Below are 13457 nucleotides of genomic sequence, written 5' to 3' on the forward strand. Positions count from 1 at the left end.
AATTCCTGGAGGCTACGGGAGGTGTGGTCAAACAACAGCCATGCCTCCACTCCCATTAGACTACATCTTTTTCCTGCTCCAACAGGCAGCAGGAATGTGACACATTCTCCTTTCGCTGTTGTGCTTCCCAACTGTGACCAAGAGCACTACAACTGTAGATACATCCGCTAAGTCAATACGAATTGCAAGAATAATTCCCGTAGGTTATATGAGAAATGCTTTTGCTCCAGATGACAACCATAAATGTTGGTGTCAACTGACTGCCCATCATTTTGTCATATTTGAATTCTCTGTTATAGACAGGTTATAATTTTTGAAAAGTGAAAAACGAGAAAAATTCCTCAGTTCTTAGTGGTAAATGTTTTCCTATATGGCTTCTGACATTTGAATGTACTTATAGCCTGACTGAACAGTGACAGCCCTAACAGAGGGACTGTACCCAGTTCCTGATCAATCATTAATAATTGTATAGTTAACCAATATCAGCACTGTATCACAGGGCATGTGCTCTTTGACTCCTTCTAGCCTTGCGGGTTGTAATTTACACCTTCTCATATTGCTACAAAACCTTACTTCAGCAGCAAAGGGTAACTTCATGCTCACTTTTTGCATGAGGTTGTAAGAAACAGCAAATCCATAGGCTGGAGGAAAAGAAAAAGAAAACAGAGCTCCAAGGAGGTGCCTATCTCCATCAATTAAGCTATTCAGATCCAATTAGATTTTTTTTCCAGAGAGTGCTTTATCTTGTTACAGTTCTCTCAACTTAAACAGTAAAATAAACAAACAGAAAAACCCACAAACCCAGGCTTATTTTCTCAGTGTCAAAATGAGTTAATGGCCCTCTCACCACAAAGTGAGCAGTGATGCTAATGCTTCTGGTCAGGCGTGCTCTTTGCCTTCATCTAGGCTGGGAGTAGCTCTAATGTTCATTAGAGACATTCATCACAGTTAATAGGAGAACATCAGTTGGTCACAGCACGGCAGCAATGGCCCACAGTGGTCCTCTTCTTTCAACAGCAAAAGGGTTTGAGGTGTATCTTGACATTGTAGGCAACCTCAGGCCTGGTTGCAGTATCTGAAGGAGCAGCCTATGCTGTGCTCTCAACTCTGGCAGCACTGCCTCTGTGCTGACAGAGTGGCACATTTGGGACCATTCCCAGGATCCAGGCCCAGCACAGCTGTTTCCCACACAGGACTTCACAAGCAAGATGCTACCATGCACTCATTTATTTTGACATCTGGATGAAGGACTGTTTCTCGTAAGATCGTCTTTCCTCATTAGCTAGGTCATGGAATTACTCACCAAGTTATCATGCCATGTGATACTGCAGTGCCCAGCAATTTCTGACCAATAGCCTCCAAATTACCAAAAAAAGAAAGGATCCCACATCTTCAATTTTCTTCGCTGAAGCACACCCAAAACTCATGTACAACATTGCTGGGCTGGGTGAATGAGCGCCAGATCACTGAGTCAACACCGATACTGGTTGGCAGCTATAAGAAAAACGCCCAGACATTTCTGTTCATTTCTTGCCACCTTGCATGGCTCTGATGGATGACTGCAATCCAAGAGAGGACTTGTAAAACTAGAAAGAGGGAGAAGTAAAAGCCAGACATGGCGGAGAACCCATGAGAGCAGAGAACACACTGTTCTGCCAGTGACTCAGAGGCAACCTCCTCCCTTAGGAGGCATTATGTGTATTCTGCTAGAGGGCAGGATTTAGATTAATGAGAGACTTGACTGATATGAATAATAATATCACTGTTTGGGAGCTTGCATAGTCAAGAAAAATGATCCAAACAATCTGGCTGTGAGCACTCATAAAAATTGATAGCCCCTGAACTGGAGCAGTGTAGGACTTGGCTGGGTAGGTCTGCAGAGGTCAGAACACAGGTGGGATTCTCCAACTGCCAGGGAAGGAGTGACCCGAGGATTTGCTTCACAACTGAACATCCCCAACAGACATCAAAAATGACAGTCTGACACACAAGGGCCCCTCTGGCCTCCTAGTACATCTGCAGTCATGTGTTCTATTGTGACCCTTTCTTTGTCCTGCCCTTTTTCCACAATTGATGGAATTTCAACCTGTACGGATGAACAGTGATTTAGAGGCCAGACCTATGTAATCCTAGTTTTCTTCAGCACAGGAGTCAGAAAAAGCAGCATCATAGACGTTGGTGTTTTATCAGATGACCTATATGGAAGCTGGGGTATGGCGCAGGACATTGCTGGAGGCAGATGAGGGAAAATAGGACACAAATCTGCAGAACTCAATACTCATTTGTTTTGCTGCTCAGAGAGCAGTGTGATTACCTGGGACAGCACTTGTAATGAGCTTCAGCACCACGTTCTGCCTTGTCTTGATGAAGAGAGGTAACAGCAGATTTTTTCCTGCGACATTTGAATGGGTAAATGGTTTTTGTTTCAGAAACCAGGGGAAGTATGACTATTATTATTATGAATGGGTGTTGTCATTGTGCCCATTTCATAGATATATTGCAGCTAATTTTAACCAGTGTGCCAACTCTTCCTGAATTTGCTTGAAAACACATCATCTTTAGACACATGAAAATATCAGGAACGTGCTCACCCACAAGCTTAGCACAGGAATTTTAGATAGCTGAAAAAGTGGCCAACTGCTTCTCTTTGAGCACCGTCTTCTCTCTTCTGCCCTCCAGGCTGGCTGTACTTTCTGCCTCAAAAGCTGTGGTCATAGATTTGTCTCTAGATGTTTTCATCCAAAGTTTTCTACTTCCAGTTGTTATTTTGGCTGGGTCACTCTACAGAAGTATTTTGGGGTACCCTGAATGCGCATGGCCAAACCACATTGGCCACTAGCTGTTTTTTGCCTCCAGCTAACTAGATGTAGAGATACTGCTTGGGAATCCCAGAGTCATCCATCCTCACTGGACGCACATCCCACTGCTGCTGAGATCTTGATCAGGCTGTAACACTGAGAAAACAGTTGCAAGACCAGCTGGTGTTAATGACAAGTTCATGAAGCACATACCCAGAATCTCGTCCTGGCAGCACTTGCAGGAGCTGGGTTAGGCAGCTATTCAGAGTCCAAGATTAACAACCAGGGAGGAGAGCAGAGATTACAGGAGACAGACATGCAGTCATCTTGGGTGCGTTCCGAATCCTTCATCCCTTCCAAAGACAACTTTGTAGATGACAAAGTGAGAGGTTTGCTTTTGAAATGCAGGAATTACTGCTGATTTGCAGGGATGGTAATGGGATCAATAAACTTGACAACTGCTAGTTAGATGTCCAGACTGGGAGACAACTCGCTTTTTTTGCTATTAACAATCAGGCTGAGTTTCTGGTGATGCTACATACACAGATGGCCTCCTGAATATGCTATAAGTCACCACCAAATGGGCGTTTCTGGATGAGCTCTGCAATGACCCATGCCATTGGGTCTCACCAGTGATGGATGAGCCTGTTTTCTCTGTCACTGTAATAGCCAGAGTGGGTGAGGCATCAGGACTGAAATCAGGGGGCTGAGAAAGGAGGTGACTTCCTGGCCCTCTCAAAGACGACCTGCTGGTTTGCTGACATTCATGGACTTTATTATATCACTTGCTGGCATGGTTCTCAGAGATGCTCAGCCTAAAACTACTACTACAGGCAGCTGATCTGAGTAACCATGTAACCCGGGCTGCAGTGTTTAACCCACAACCTTACTTCCCAGCTGTCATTCCAGCAACATGGAAGCAATCAATCAGTCACAAGACTTTTCACCAATTCACTGGTTAGGGTAACGTATAGATCAGTGATGATCAGTCTGCATGTGTTATTCTTTGTCTAACTCCATATTTTGCATCCTATGGCAGTCTAGCCAATCAAGGTGAGAGTCACCTCACCTGACATCAGATGTCAGAGCTGCCCTTTATAATCAGGACGAGAAGTGGGTACTTGTAAGATATGAGTCACCTGCCCTCTTTCAGATGTCTGCACTGGGATGAGGTGACTCATCTGCTTTACAGTGACTACAAAGGGAGCTCAACCAGCAAGTTCAGATAAGACATTTCCACTGCAATGCCTACGGTTGGATGAATACTATTCTTAATATCTTCAGGTGTGTCACTGGTCCCATCTCACTTCTGATCTGCCATTTCTGAATAAAGCAATATGTTCGCCCTGAGAATAACATGTCTGAATCCCACCTACTTCCATCCCTGCAAATAAGGAGATATGGAATGAGTTCTTGGAGCTCAGCACTGAGGGTGTGGTATAAATGAGAAGACACCGCTTAACAAGTCCAAACCTCAAACTGGATAAGACGACTGGGATTTAAGCCTTGTCTGTTATTCCCTGTAAGAAAATCCCAAAGGCTGCCAGGCTCCTGGAAGGGAACAGCTGTGGAGACAGAGCTCAGGTTTGCTGGAGTCAGCACATGAGACTTTGGAGCCCAACCTCCCCATTCCCTCAGCCGTTTCTCTCCTCTCCCATCTGCATAATCTGTGCTCTTTCTGAGCACCTCAGTCCTTGCCTCCTGCTGATCCCACTGCTGCAGCCCTGCAGCCTTTTCCCAAAGATTGACTGGGATACAAATCGAGGAGTACAAGGAGCGGACACTGGAGGAAGAAACTGAGATGTACCACAGATCCTGCCAGCTGCATGAAATAAATAATCTGGGCACCGAAAAGATTTCTTTTCACTCCGGCCTCTTTTATTTTTTATAAAAATGAGTCGTTACTTATGACATCGATACAGACTTCTCCAACAGAATGATCTTCAGTGGGCAGTGTCTCTTTAAATTATTTTTTTCTGATCTAATAACTAACTTCATCAAGCATCCAAAATCAATGCTTCGTAGTAGACACGGACCCAAACCCATTAGGACCCTTGTTATTCAAGTGTGTGCTTCCCTTCAGCTTTTATCTCCCCTCAAGGGCTTTCATAGTAAAGCAGGCTTTTGTGATTTTGTGTGTGCGTGTGATTTTTGTTTTTAATTAGCCCTTCTGCCCTGGAGTCTTCCATTTGATTTTCCAGCATCTAGGGAAGTGATTTTTTGACTATGCAATACTTGAATAGAATTTTTTTCCCTCTTAATTCGTCATTATCAATGATAATAAAGCTTCGTGAAAGACATGTAGAGACAGCAAAGCAGAAAAGCAAGGCAACCCTTCAAAGGGGAAGCCTCTCATCGTAGGATCTTGTTCGTCTGATGAGCAGTCCGTGGGGGTGCAGCTCACATGTCTAAATCAAGTGGCTTTGGCAGAGCTGCCTGGCACCCATGCCCTTGAGTGCATAGAGTTCTATGAGTGCCGTTGGTGTATTTTTGTTTTTATTTTCTGTTTTTCTTTAATTTCATTTTGTTTCATATGGAGACCTGACCGCTTGCTTAGCTATGACTATGTGTAGTGGGAGAGCTTGGAATTATCGCCGCTCCCTTCTGCCGTTAACTAAGGCATTGGCCTCCTTTCCTTTGCCAAAACCTCACCCTGACTTATTTCTGCCCTCAGCTGCCAATCACCAAAGTCTCTATGTCTTGTTCAGAGACTGGGACATGGAAACCAAGATGCTAAAGCTATCAGGAGCCAGCGTGCATGGATGAGAAGTGGGTGTTTTGCAAAGTTTTCTTGCTGGTTTTACACCTGGACAGCACTGTGTAAAGGAAACTCAGTGTGAGTTGACAGCAAGTTGCACTAGACAGTCTTTGTGGTCCTTTCCAACCTAAATAACTCTATGATTCTATGATTCAAAAGTGCCTTAGAAGCGTGTGGCAGCTTCAGACAGGAACTCCAAAAGCGAGCGGTTCTTCTCCTGTTTGTGGAGGAAGAGCTCTGCAACATGAAAGCTGCATTTAGATGTCCATGCAAATCAGTTCATTCAGCAATCATTTGGCTACACATCTCCAGCTAATGGAGCTTCCATCTTGAACCGTACCCACCTGAGCCGCAAAAATCCCCATAGCCTGGAAGCTCTGTGATTGTGCACAGTCCTGGAGAAAAACACAGTAATAGCAGATGCAATATGGAATGTATTGATAATTTACCAGAACCAAAATTGCCAGGAGTGTCTGTCAGATAGAGAAATTTGCTTTGCTTTCTTGGCCCGATAGGGTCATTTTCAAAGGTAATTGCTTCTTAATGTAAGCTTGCCGGCATTGAGCCCTAGGCCAGGGCTGAGGGCTCTGAATTGTGGAGTAATTTTCATACTGATTCCGTACGTTGTCATATTTAAATCGGGTTGCCATAGAACTCCTGATCCTGATCCTGCGACGGTACTCCACATAAAAGGAGAATTAGAGCAGGGCTTAGCACCTTCCTGCTCCATGGCTTTGGGGATATGGCTTTTCTCATTCTGTATCAAAAGCACTGGAGATAACTTCCACTATGGCTGTGTGTGCTTTTCCTTGTGTTTCTGTGGGATCCCTGCACTCAGGACGAACTAGATGGCCAAGAGCAAGGCAAGGCGGTGCATAAGGCTAGTTTTTAACAGAGAAGGAAAAACAGTGGACAAAACTGGGCCTTTATCCTTGCCCAATGCACAATTTTCTGGCTCTGCTGCTTGGGTGGCTTTGCCCCTCACATTCTATCTGCCTCCATGAATTCTGTAAGCAGTGCTGGGGGAGAAATGTGAAGAAAGATCTGCTGATCCGTACATTGCAGGAGGCTGTGGGGGACGAACCCATGGAGTGACAAGTTTTCCCTGCAGAGAACATAATTTCTGCACAGGTAAGCACTGCAGGGCTGAAAGGAAGCCTGCTTTTGTGCAGGTTGCATCAGATTGCAGATTTCAGATGGGATATGAGGAAGAATTTCTTCTCCAAAAGAGCGGTGAGGCAGCGGCACAGGCTGCCCAGGGAGGTGGTGCAGTCACCGTCCATGGGGGTGTTCAAGACCCATGTGGATGTGGCACTGAGGGACGTGGTTTAGTGGTATGGGAGTGATGGGCTGATGATTGAACTAGATGATCTTAGAGGTCTTTTCCAGCCTTGATGACTCTATGGTAAGAATGGGCTGACAGCTGCTATAAAACCACTCTGCACGGCTCACCTCTCAACCACAGGTAGGGACACCATTTGGGTTTGTGGCACCTGCAGTGAGCAAACCTCCCTGCTTTCCCTAGCCCTAGTGTGCTGCAAGCAGAGGTCACTGCTACATGTCCACAGTGGTGCCAGCAGGATCCCAAGGCCTGGTGAGGGTTTTGAGGGCAGCAGAAAGGGGTGAGCTTTCAGGGCCCTGAAAGCTCTGAGTGTAACGCCTGACCTTGAGTGTGTCCAGGGATGGGGCACCCACCACCTCTCTGGGCAACCTGTGCCAGTGCATCATCACCCTTATTGTAAAAAACTTATCCCATATATCCAATCTAAATCTCCTCTTTTAGTTTGAAGCCATTTCCCTTTGTCCTGTCACAACAGACCCTGCTAAAGAGTTGTGTTTCCTTTCTTACAGCCCCCGTTTTAGATACTGAAAGGCTGCTCTCAGGTCACCTCAGATCCTTCTCTTCTCCAGGCTGAACAGCCCCAGTTCCCTCAGCCTGTCCTCGTAGAAGAGGTGTTGCATCCCTGGGATCATAAGGAAGTCACCTTCCTTTGGTTTCCTTCTTCCTGAGCACCCCATTGTGTGGCAGGCTCAGTGCACAGCATCCCATCTGGGAAGAAGGCATACCCCATCGGAGCTGTCACCTTGGCGTGGGGACACAAAGCCATGGGAGGCACACAGCTGTCGGGGGGGGGTGGGGGGGGGGCAGCCCCCAGCTGCCACACTCACAGCGACACTCCCCGCTCAGGCACCTCCTGCCATCCGCTCCCGGCTGCATTTGTTCAAGCTGCATCCCCCCTCCCCTGTCCCCCCCACATCCCCCCCAGCTCGTCACCGCTGCAGTCTGCGGCAAATTGCCCCCTTTGTGCTGGCTGCACCATTAATGAGACAAGCTTCGGGTCTTGGTTTGGGTATTGTTCCATTCCTTTCCGCCCTCACAAAGCCCATCTGCAGCAGCAGGCTGACTCCCGCGCCCCATTGGGGCGGTTGTTTATGGACGTGCCACAGAGACCAGAATGAGCTGGGAAAAGCAGAGCTGAGCACTCTCCTACTGCATCACGCTGCTGTTGTGGCAGTGGAGCCCCAGGGCCGGCAGGAGAGGGCACAGCCCCTGGTAAATCAGGTGAACCTCTTAATTGCTTCCTTTGGGAAAAACAACACAACGCATCCCTTTCAAAATCCTCAGCTCCTGGCAAAAGAGCAAGCCAGGAATAAGTATGTGTAGCCATATAACAATGCATAGATCGCCATTTACATGAGTCTAATTAATGCACGCACACTGGCATGGGCACACAGGCATCAGGCAGAGAGCAGAGGCGAGGTGATCTTGAGCACGTTCTGCAGGGCACCAGAGCTACATAGGGACACACACATCTGTGAGGGCCTATGAATAATGTTGACTGACAACAAGGGGCAGTGGCATTACACAAGCCTTTGCCTCTCCTGCTGCAGACATATCCCCTACGCACCCAGAAGACGGGAAAGGTAGACGAGGTAAATGCTGAGCTCTGAATTCCTGAGCCACCCAGCCTGTTACTAATTACCACTGTTAAATATTGACACAGCCAGTGCACACAGAGCTCCCAGCAGAGCTCCTTGCCCCATGGCAGCAGCAGCCCAGCAGAAGAGCAGCTCCCAACGTGTGGACGTTGCGAGACCCCAAGGCACCCCGCAGGCACCAGGCTGGCAGACATGTGGGATGCGATGGTGGGGATTTGTTATCCCCTTCGGGGTAACCCACGCTGGAGATACCCCATGCCAGGAGCCAGCATCATCCCTTATCCCCTCATAGTAAGTCCTTCTTTAGGATGGGGAAAGCCACAGTGTACTTATTATACACCACAGGCCTAATCAACAAGCCGTTCATTATTGGGCCGTAGCTCATACAGCTACAGCACACACGGCTTATATGGGAAACCGTTGTTTAAGCAACACATCAGGGAAGGTACTCCTTTGGTTCACTTTTCCTGTGCTTCAGCAAGAGCCTGGGGCGCTGCCAGCTGAGCGGAGCTGAGCTGCTGCTGCACGGAGATGCCTGCCCCAGCTCTGAGGCTGTGTTATGGGGGTCAGGACCCACTGCCCCGTGCCTCACTTGAGCTGTAGGGCTGAAGACTTGTTCCAACTCACCTATCTGTCCTGCTTGGGGGTTTTTCAGCACCCAAGAGCTGCTTGGTGGCTGGCAACGGGAGAAGAGCTCACCTGGTGTGTGTAACAGGGGTGGCAATGTGGGAATTTGTAGGGAGGAACAAAGAAACATACTTGTGCACATCTGCAGCCACAGACTTGGAGGAATAGCAAAGGTTTAAGAACAACTCATCTCAATTTTCTGACAAAATGCACCCAGATTTCAGTTTCTTCTTGAGAATCACTAGGTGTTTGTCAGTAGCACATATTCTCCAAATCAAGTACCATGTGGTGGATGTCCCTGGAGACATTCAAAGTCAGGCTGGATGGTGCTCTGTGCACCCTGATGTAGCTGTAGGTGTCCCTGTTCATTGCACAGGAGTTGGACTGGAAGGGACCTTTAAAGGTGATCAAATGATCCTATGATTCCACCATCTGTTCACCCTTCTTGCAGATCACCTTGCTCTTCTGCTTTCCAGTGTAGAGACTGTGAGTGCGTAAATCCAGCCTGTTCTTGGGGTGGTGCAGGGGGAGCCAAGATTAACACAGTCCTGGGCTTCCTGTCACCTCGGGACCTGTCCCTAACAAAGCCAGAGCTGGCATTACGTTAAGGTGCCTATGGCACATCTGGTCCTATGAATACATCATTCACAGAGGAAACCTCCACGGATGTCAAAGGACGTGTTGTTATTTCTGGGACTCGTCAAATCAAAAGAGGGAAATTCATTTCCTGTTTTGAAATGGTTTTCAGTTTCATCAGAGAAAACTGCCCCATGGAGCTGCCTAGCTGCTCCCATTGAACACACCGCTCTCCCATTCAGCCATTAAGCAGATTATTCTCTGCTGGATGGATGCGTCACTGCTGTTGATGTTGATGACAGTCCCACATATGCCATGGTAGAATAAATGCCTAAGTATGTGAGACATTTATTTCCTAAAGGGAAATGTGGTGCCTTCAAGCAATGCAGGAAGAAGACAGAAGGGAAAAGCTTCACCAGAACACCTTCAGGAGTTCTTTATGCAGCAGTACGGGTTGGTGAGACAGATAAAATCATGCAGCGTTTCAGGAATTCTCGTGTGCCTGCAAAGTTAGAATGGACGTTGGTGGCAGCAGCAATCTTCTCCTCCTCTGTGGAAAAAAAAACAGTTCTGTTGCCATTTAAAGAACCACTTTATGGAGTACTGAGTTTCCAAAGTCCACGGAGATGCAAAGTCTGTCCCTTTCCGTGCTCTCTGTGTGTTGATCATGAAGCCAGGCTCGCCCGGCTGGCGGCACATGCCTTGGCTGACCTACTGCCGTGCTGCAATCTCTGTTTCAAGGGCCACTGCATGGGGCCAGTTATCTCGTTAACTGCTCGTGTGATGTGTGCTGGGTACTGCTCAGGGAGCACCGACGAAGCCAGACCGTGAGTGCATGACTGGTTCTGCAGGCAGGGCCTTCCCTCCCTTTTTCTGATGACGCCACCAAGAAACTACACATTTACAGAGCCCAAAGGAATGTAGCAAGAGCCCCAGCGTGGTTGTTCCCAGAAAGGTGCCTCCTGCTATCTGACAGAGCTGGAAAAACAAGCAGCTCCACACTTGATCAGGGGAAGGAGCTGCTGCCGTGCAGCTAGAGAAGCCACGAAAAACTCTTTGCTAACTCATAGAGCTGCCTTGCACTCAAGCACAGACATTTCCCAGAGGTGAGGAGAGGTCCAGGGGGCTGTGTTTTGCAATTTATGCTTTGCATAAATAATCCTGACGTAGTATGCTCCGGTGGCAACACCAAACTTCAGGAGGAGAGTTCTGGCCACCTCAGGCCAGCAGCAGCCCTGGTCTTGTGAGCCAGGGCACAGGCGGGCAGGCTTGGCAGGCACGGCTCAATGCTGCCACTCCCCATTGCTGTTGCGTGACTCACTGCAGCTCGCAGCCTTCTTGATAAAGGTTTTACAGAGACAAAAAAGAAGCACAGCAAACAAGAAGGAATAGAACAATAAGAACCCTTGAGAAAAGCCAATATAAAATTGTCCTGACTTTTATTAACTAAAAGGGATGGTGTGATGCGATAAAAACCGGCGCTGATTTTTCTGTATGAATTCCCTGTTTCAAGCACAATATGTCCTTCTTAACAAAGCATACAAGTCTCAGTTCTTGACAAATGCCTATGCTGGAAGCGAGTGCATCATCCATAAGGATACAGAGAAAAATGGAGCCCTGTGCTTGGAGGGTAGCCAGCGAAACAGCCGGGAAAAAGGCAGTCACAGTTCTGGGCACACTGACCAGGAGAAAAACTGGGCAGAAAGAGGCTGTTTTTGCCAACTGCACTCACAATGATTAGCCCGCAGCTGTAGCTGGGGAGGGGGAGAGCAGCGCGTGGGGTGAGTGCAAGCTCACATCCACTGAGATAACAATACTCAGTGCTAAGGAATGTGACACCAGCTCCGAGCCCGTGCATGCACTAGCGGTGTCCTACAGTGAATGCAGTGCTGGCGTCAGGTGTCCCTTCCAAGGTAGAGTGTTTCCAAGGACTGGCAGCCAGAGCTGGGGTCTCCGTGGGCTCCAGACCAGCTCTGAGATTGCCGGCACATGCAGGGTGGGATTCCTCAGTGCCCTCTAGCTTAAGTGCCCTGTGCCAAAGCTTCATCCAAGTCATTGTGGAAAGGTGACTTGAATAACGTAGCACAGGGAGTGGCTGTCTGTGACCGTGTTGTTTGAATGGATTAGTTTGGCTCCCTTCCAGGGTCGCTTCAAGCCCAGATGCTGAGAAGGTCCCGGAGAAACACAGCTCCATCCTCAGTCCTGGGCAGGAGTCACAGTAAAACAAGAGCCCATGTGAGGTAGAATGGGAGCAGCTCAATACAGAGTAGCAAAGACTGTGCAGCACTGGGGCACAAGGGGACCCATACCAAACACAGCTGCAGTATAGCTTACACTTGTGCAACATTGATCCTGATGCCAGCAGTCATAAAACCCCCCCAGACATTGGCTGGTGGTAACAAGACAGAGGATTTTGTTACAGATACGTGTGCTCGTACCTTCCTCCTGGAAGGATGGGATAGAATCATAGAATAGAATCACAGAATCATTAAGGTTGGAAAAGACAACTAAGACCATCTAGTCCAACCAACAACCCACCCCTACCATGCCCACTGACCACGTCCCTCAGTGCCACATCCACACAGTTCTTGGACACCTTCAGGGATGGTGACTCCTCCACCTTCCTGGCCATGCAGCTCAGCCTACAGCTTCCCACAGCTCTTCTCCAGTCCTCCATAGAAAGGTGGAAAGGAAGAAGCTGGTACACCTGTTCCACAATTTAAAGAAAAGCAAAGCCTGGAGCTATTCTGCCTTATGAAAGAGGACAAGCCCAGAGTCACCCAACCACACAGCTTGGAGTCCTAACAGTGTCCCTAACAGCAGGGACACTGGGTTAGGCAAGGCACTAATCTCCCGGGGCCATAAATTCATCAAGCACTGGCCTTTAAGCATCAGCTCAAAGTCTTTTGCTTACATCCTTTTGTGAATGGGGCTTGTTGTTCGAGCATGCCTCTCTCAGTGCTGGAGTATTGATAACCTAATGAATAGCAAGGGGACTATTTATTACTCTTCATTTCAAAACCAGCGAAACACTTTGGTTGGATGTTTTCTCAGCTGCAGTCCCAGGCGGGATGGGTTCCACCAGCCCTGGGAGGTGCGGACACCAGCTCCCATGCCAGCACCCATCCGCAGGCCAGGGGCACAGCTGCTTTTATCATCACTGCAACGCTCAAGTGGACTGAAAATTTAGGCTCTGCTGCCCTCTAGGGGCCTACTATAAAACCCCAAAGCATAAAGCCTTGATTACTGATCTTACGGAGCTTTCAGTCTGTCAAGAAGCCCCGTGCTTAACATAGCTGACATCCACTTCTGGGCGCTTCACCACTGCTGTAATTAGAATCAGAATTACAGAGTCTTTAAGGTTGAAAAAGACTACTAATATTTCCTAGTCCAACCGCCAACACACCCCCACCATGCCCCCTGACCGTGTCCCTCAGTGCCACATCCACTCAGTTCTTGAACATCTCCAGGAATTATTCAAATCTGGCCCAAATGCTCCTTCTTCCACTGCACCATTGCAGCCACAATACCTCAAGCCCTAAATAAAAGTGCACAAGCAAGGCAAAGTTATTCTAGAGAGGAATAACCTGGTATAATTGTATAATTGCTGCTCTTATTCAGCACGAGAGAGGCACCTGGGAGCCTGAACACTTGTTTGCCTTCTCCCCCTGCATCTGTTTGGCTAATGAAATATATCATATCCTTTTCTACAAATCTTGCTTTAGTTTTGTCTTCACAGTAACAGAACTTCTAAGTCA

At 47.8% G+C, this 13457-nt stretch overlaps 1 long non-coding RNA gene across 1 annotated transcript; it reads right to left on the reverse strand.

The window, feature by feature from the left end:
* Positions 1 to 4654: 4654 nt before the first annotated feature.
* Positions 4655 to 6905, reverse strand: LOC121109978. Its single transcript, XR_005857844.1, has 2 exons — positions 5901 to 6905; positions 4655 to 5793 (listed from the first exon to the last, which is right to left on the reverse strand). It is a non-coding gene; the product is annotated as an uncharacterized LOC121109978 (long non-coding RNA).
* Between the last annotated feature and the right edge of the window lie 6552 nt (positions 6906 to 13457).

This window comes from Gallus gallus, chromosome 2 (assembly GCF_016699485.2).
Source record: "Gallus gallus isolate bGalGal1 chromosome 2, bGalGal1.mat.broiler.GRCg7b, whole genome shotgun sequence".
NCBI lineage: Eukaryota > Metazoa > Chordata > Aves > Galliformes > Phasianidae > Gallus > Gallus gallus.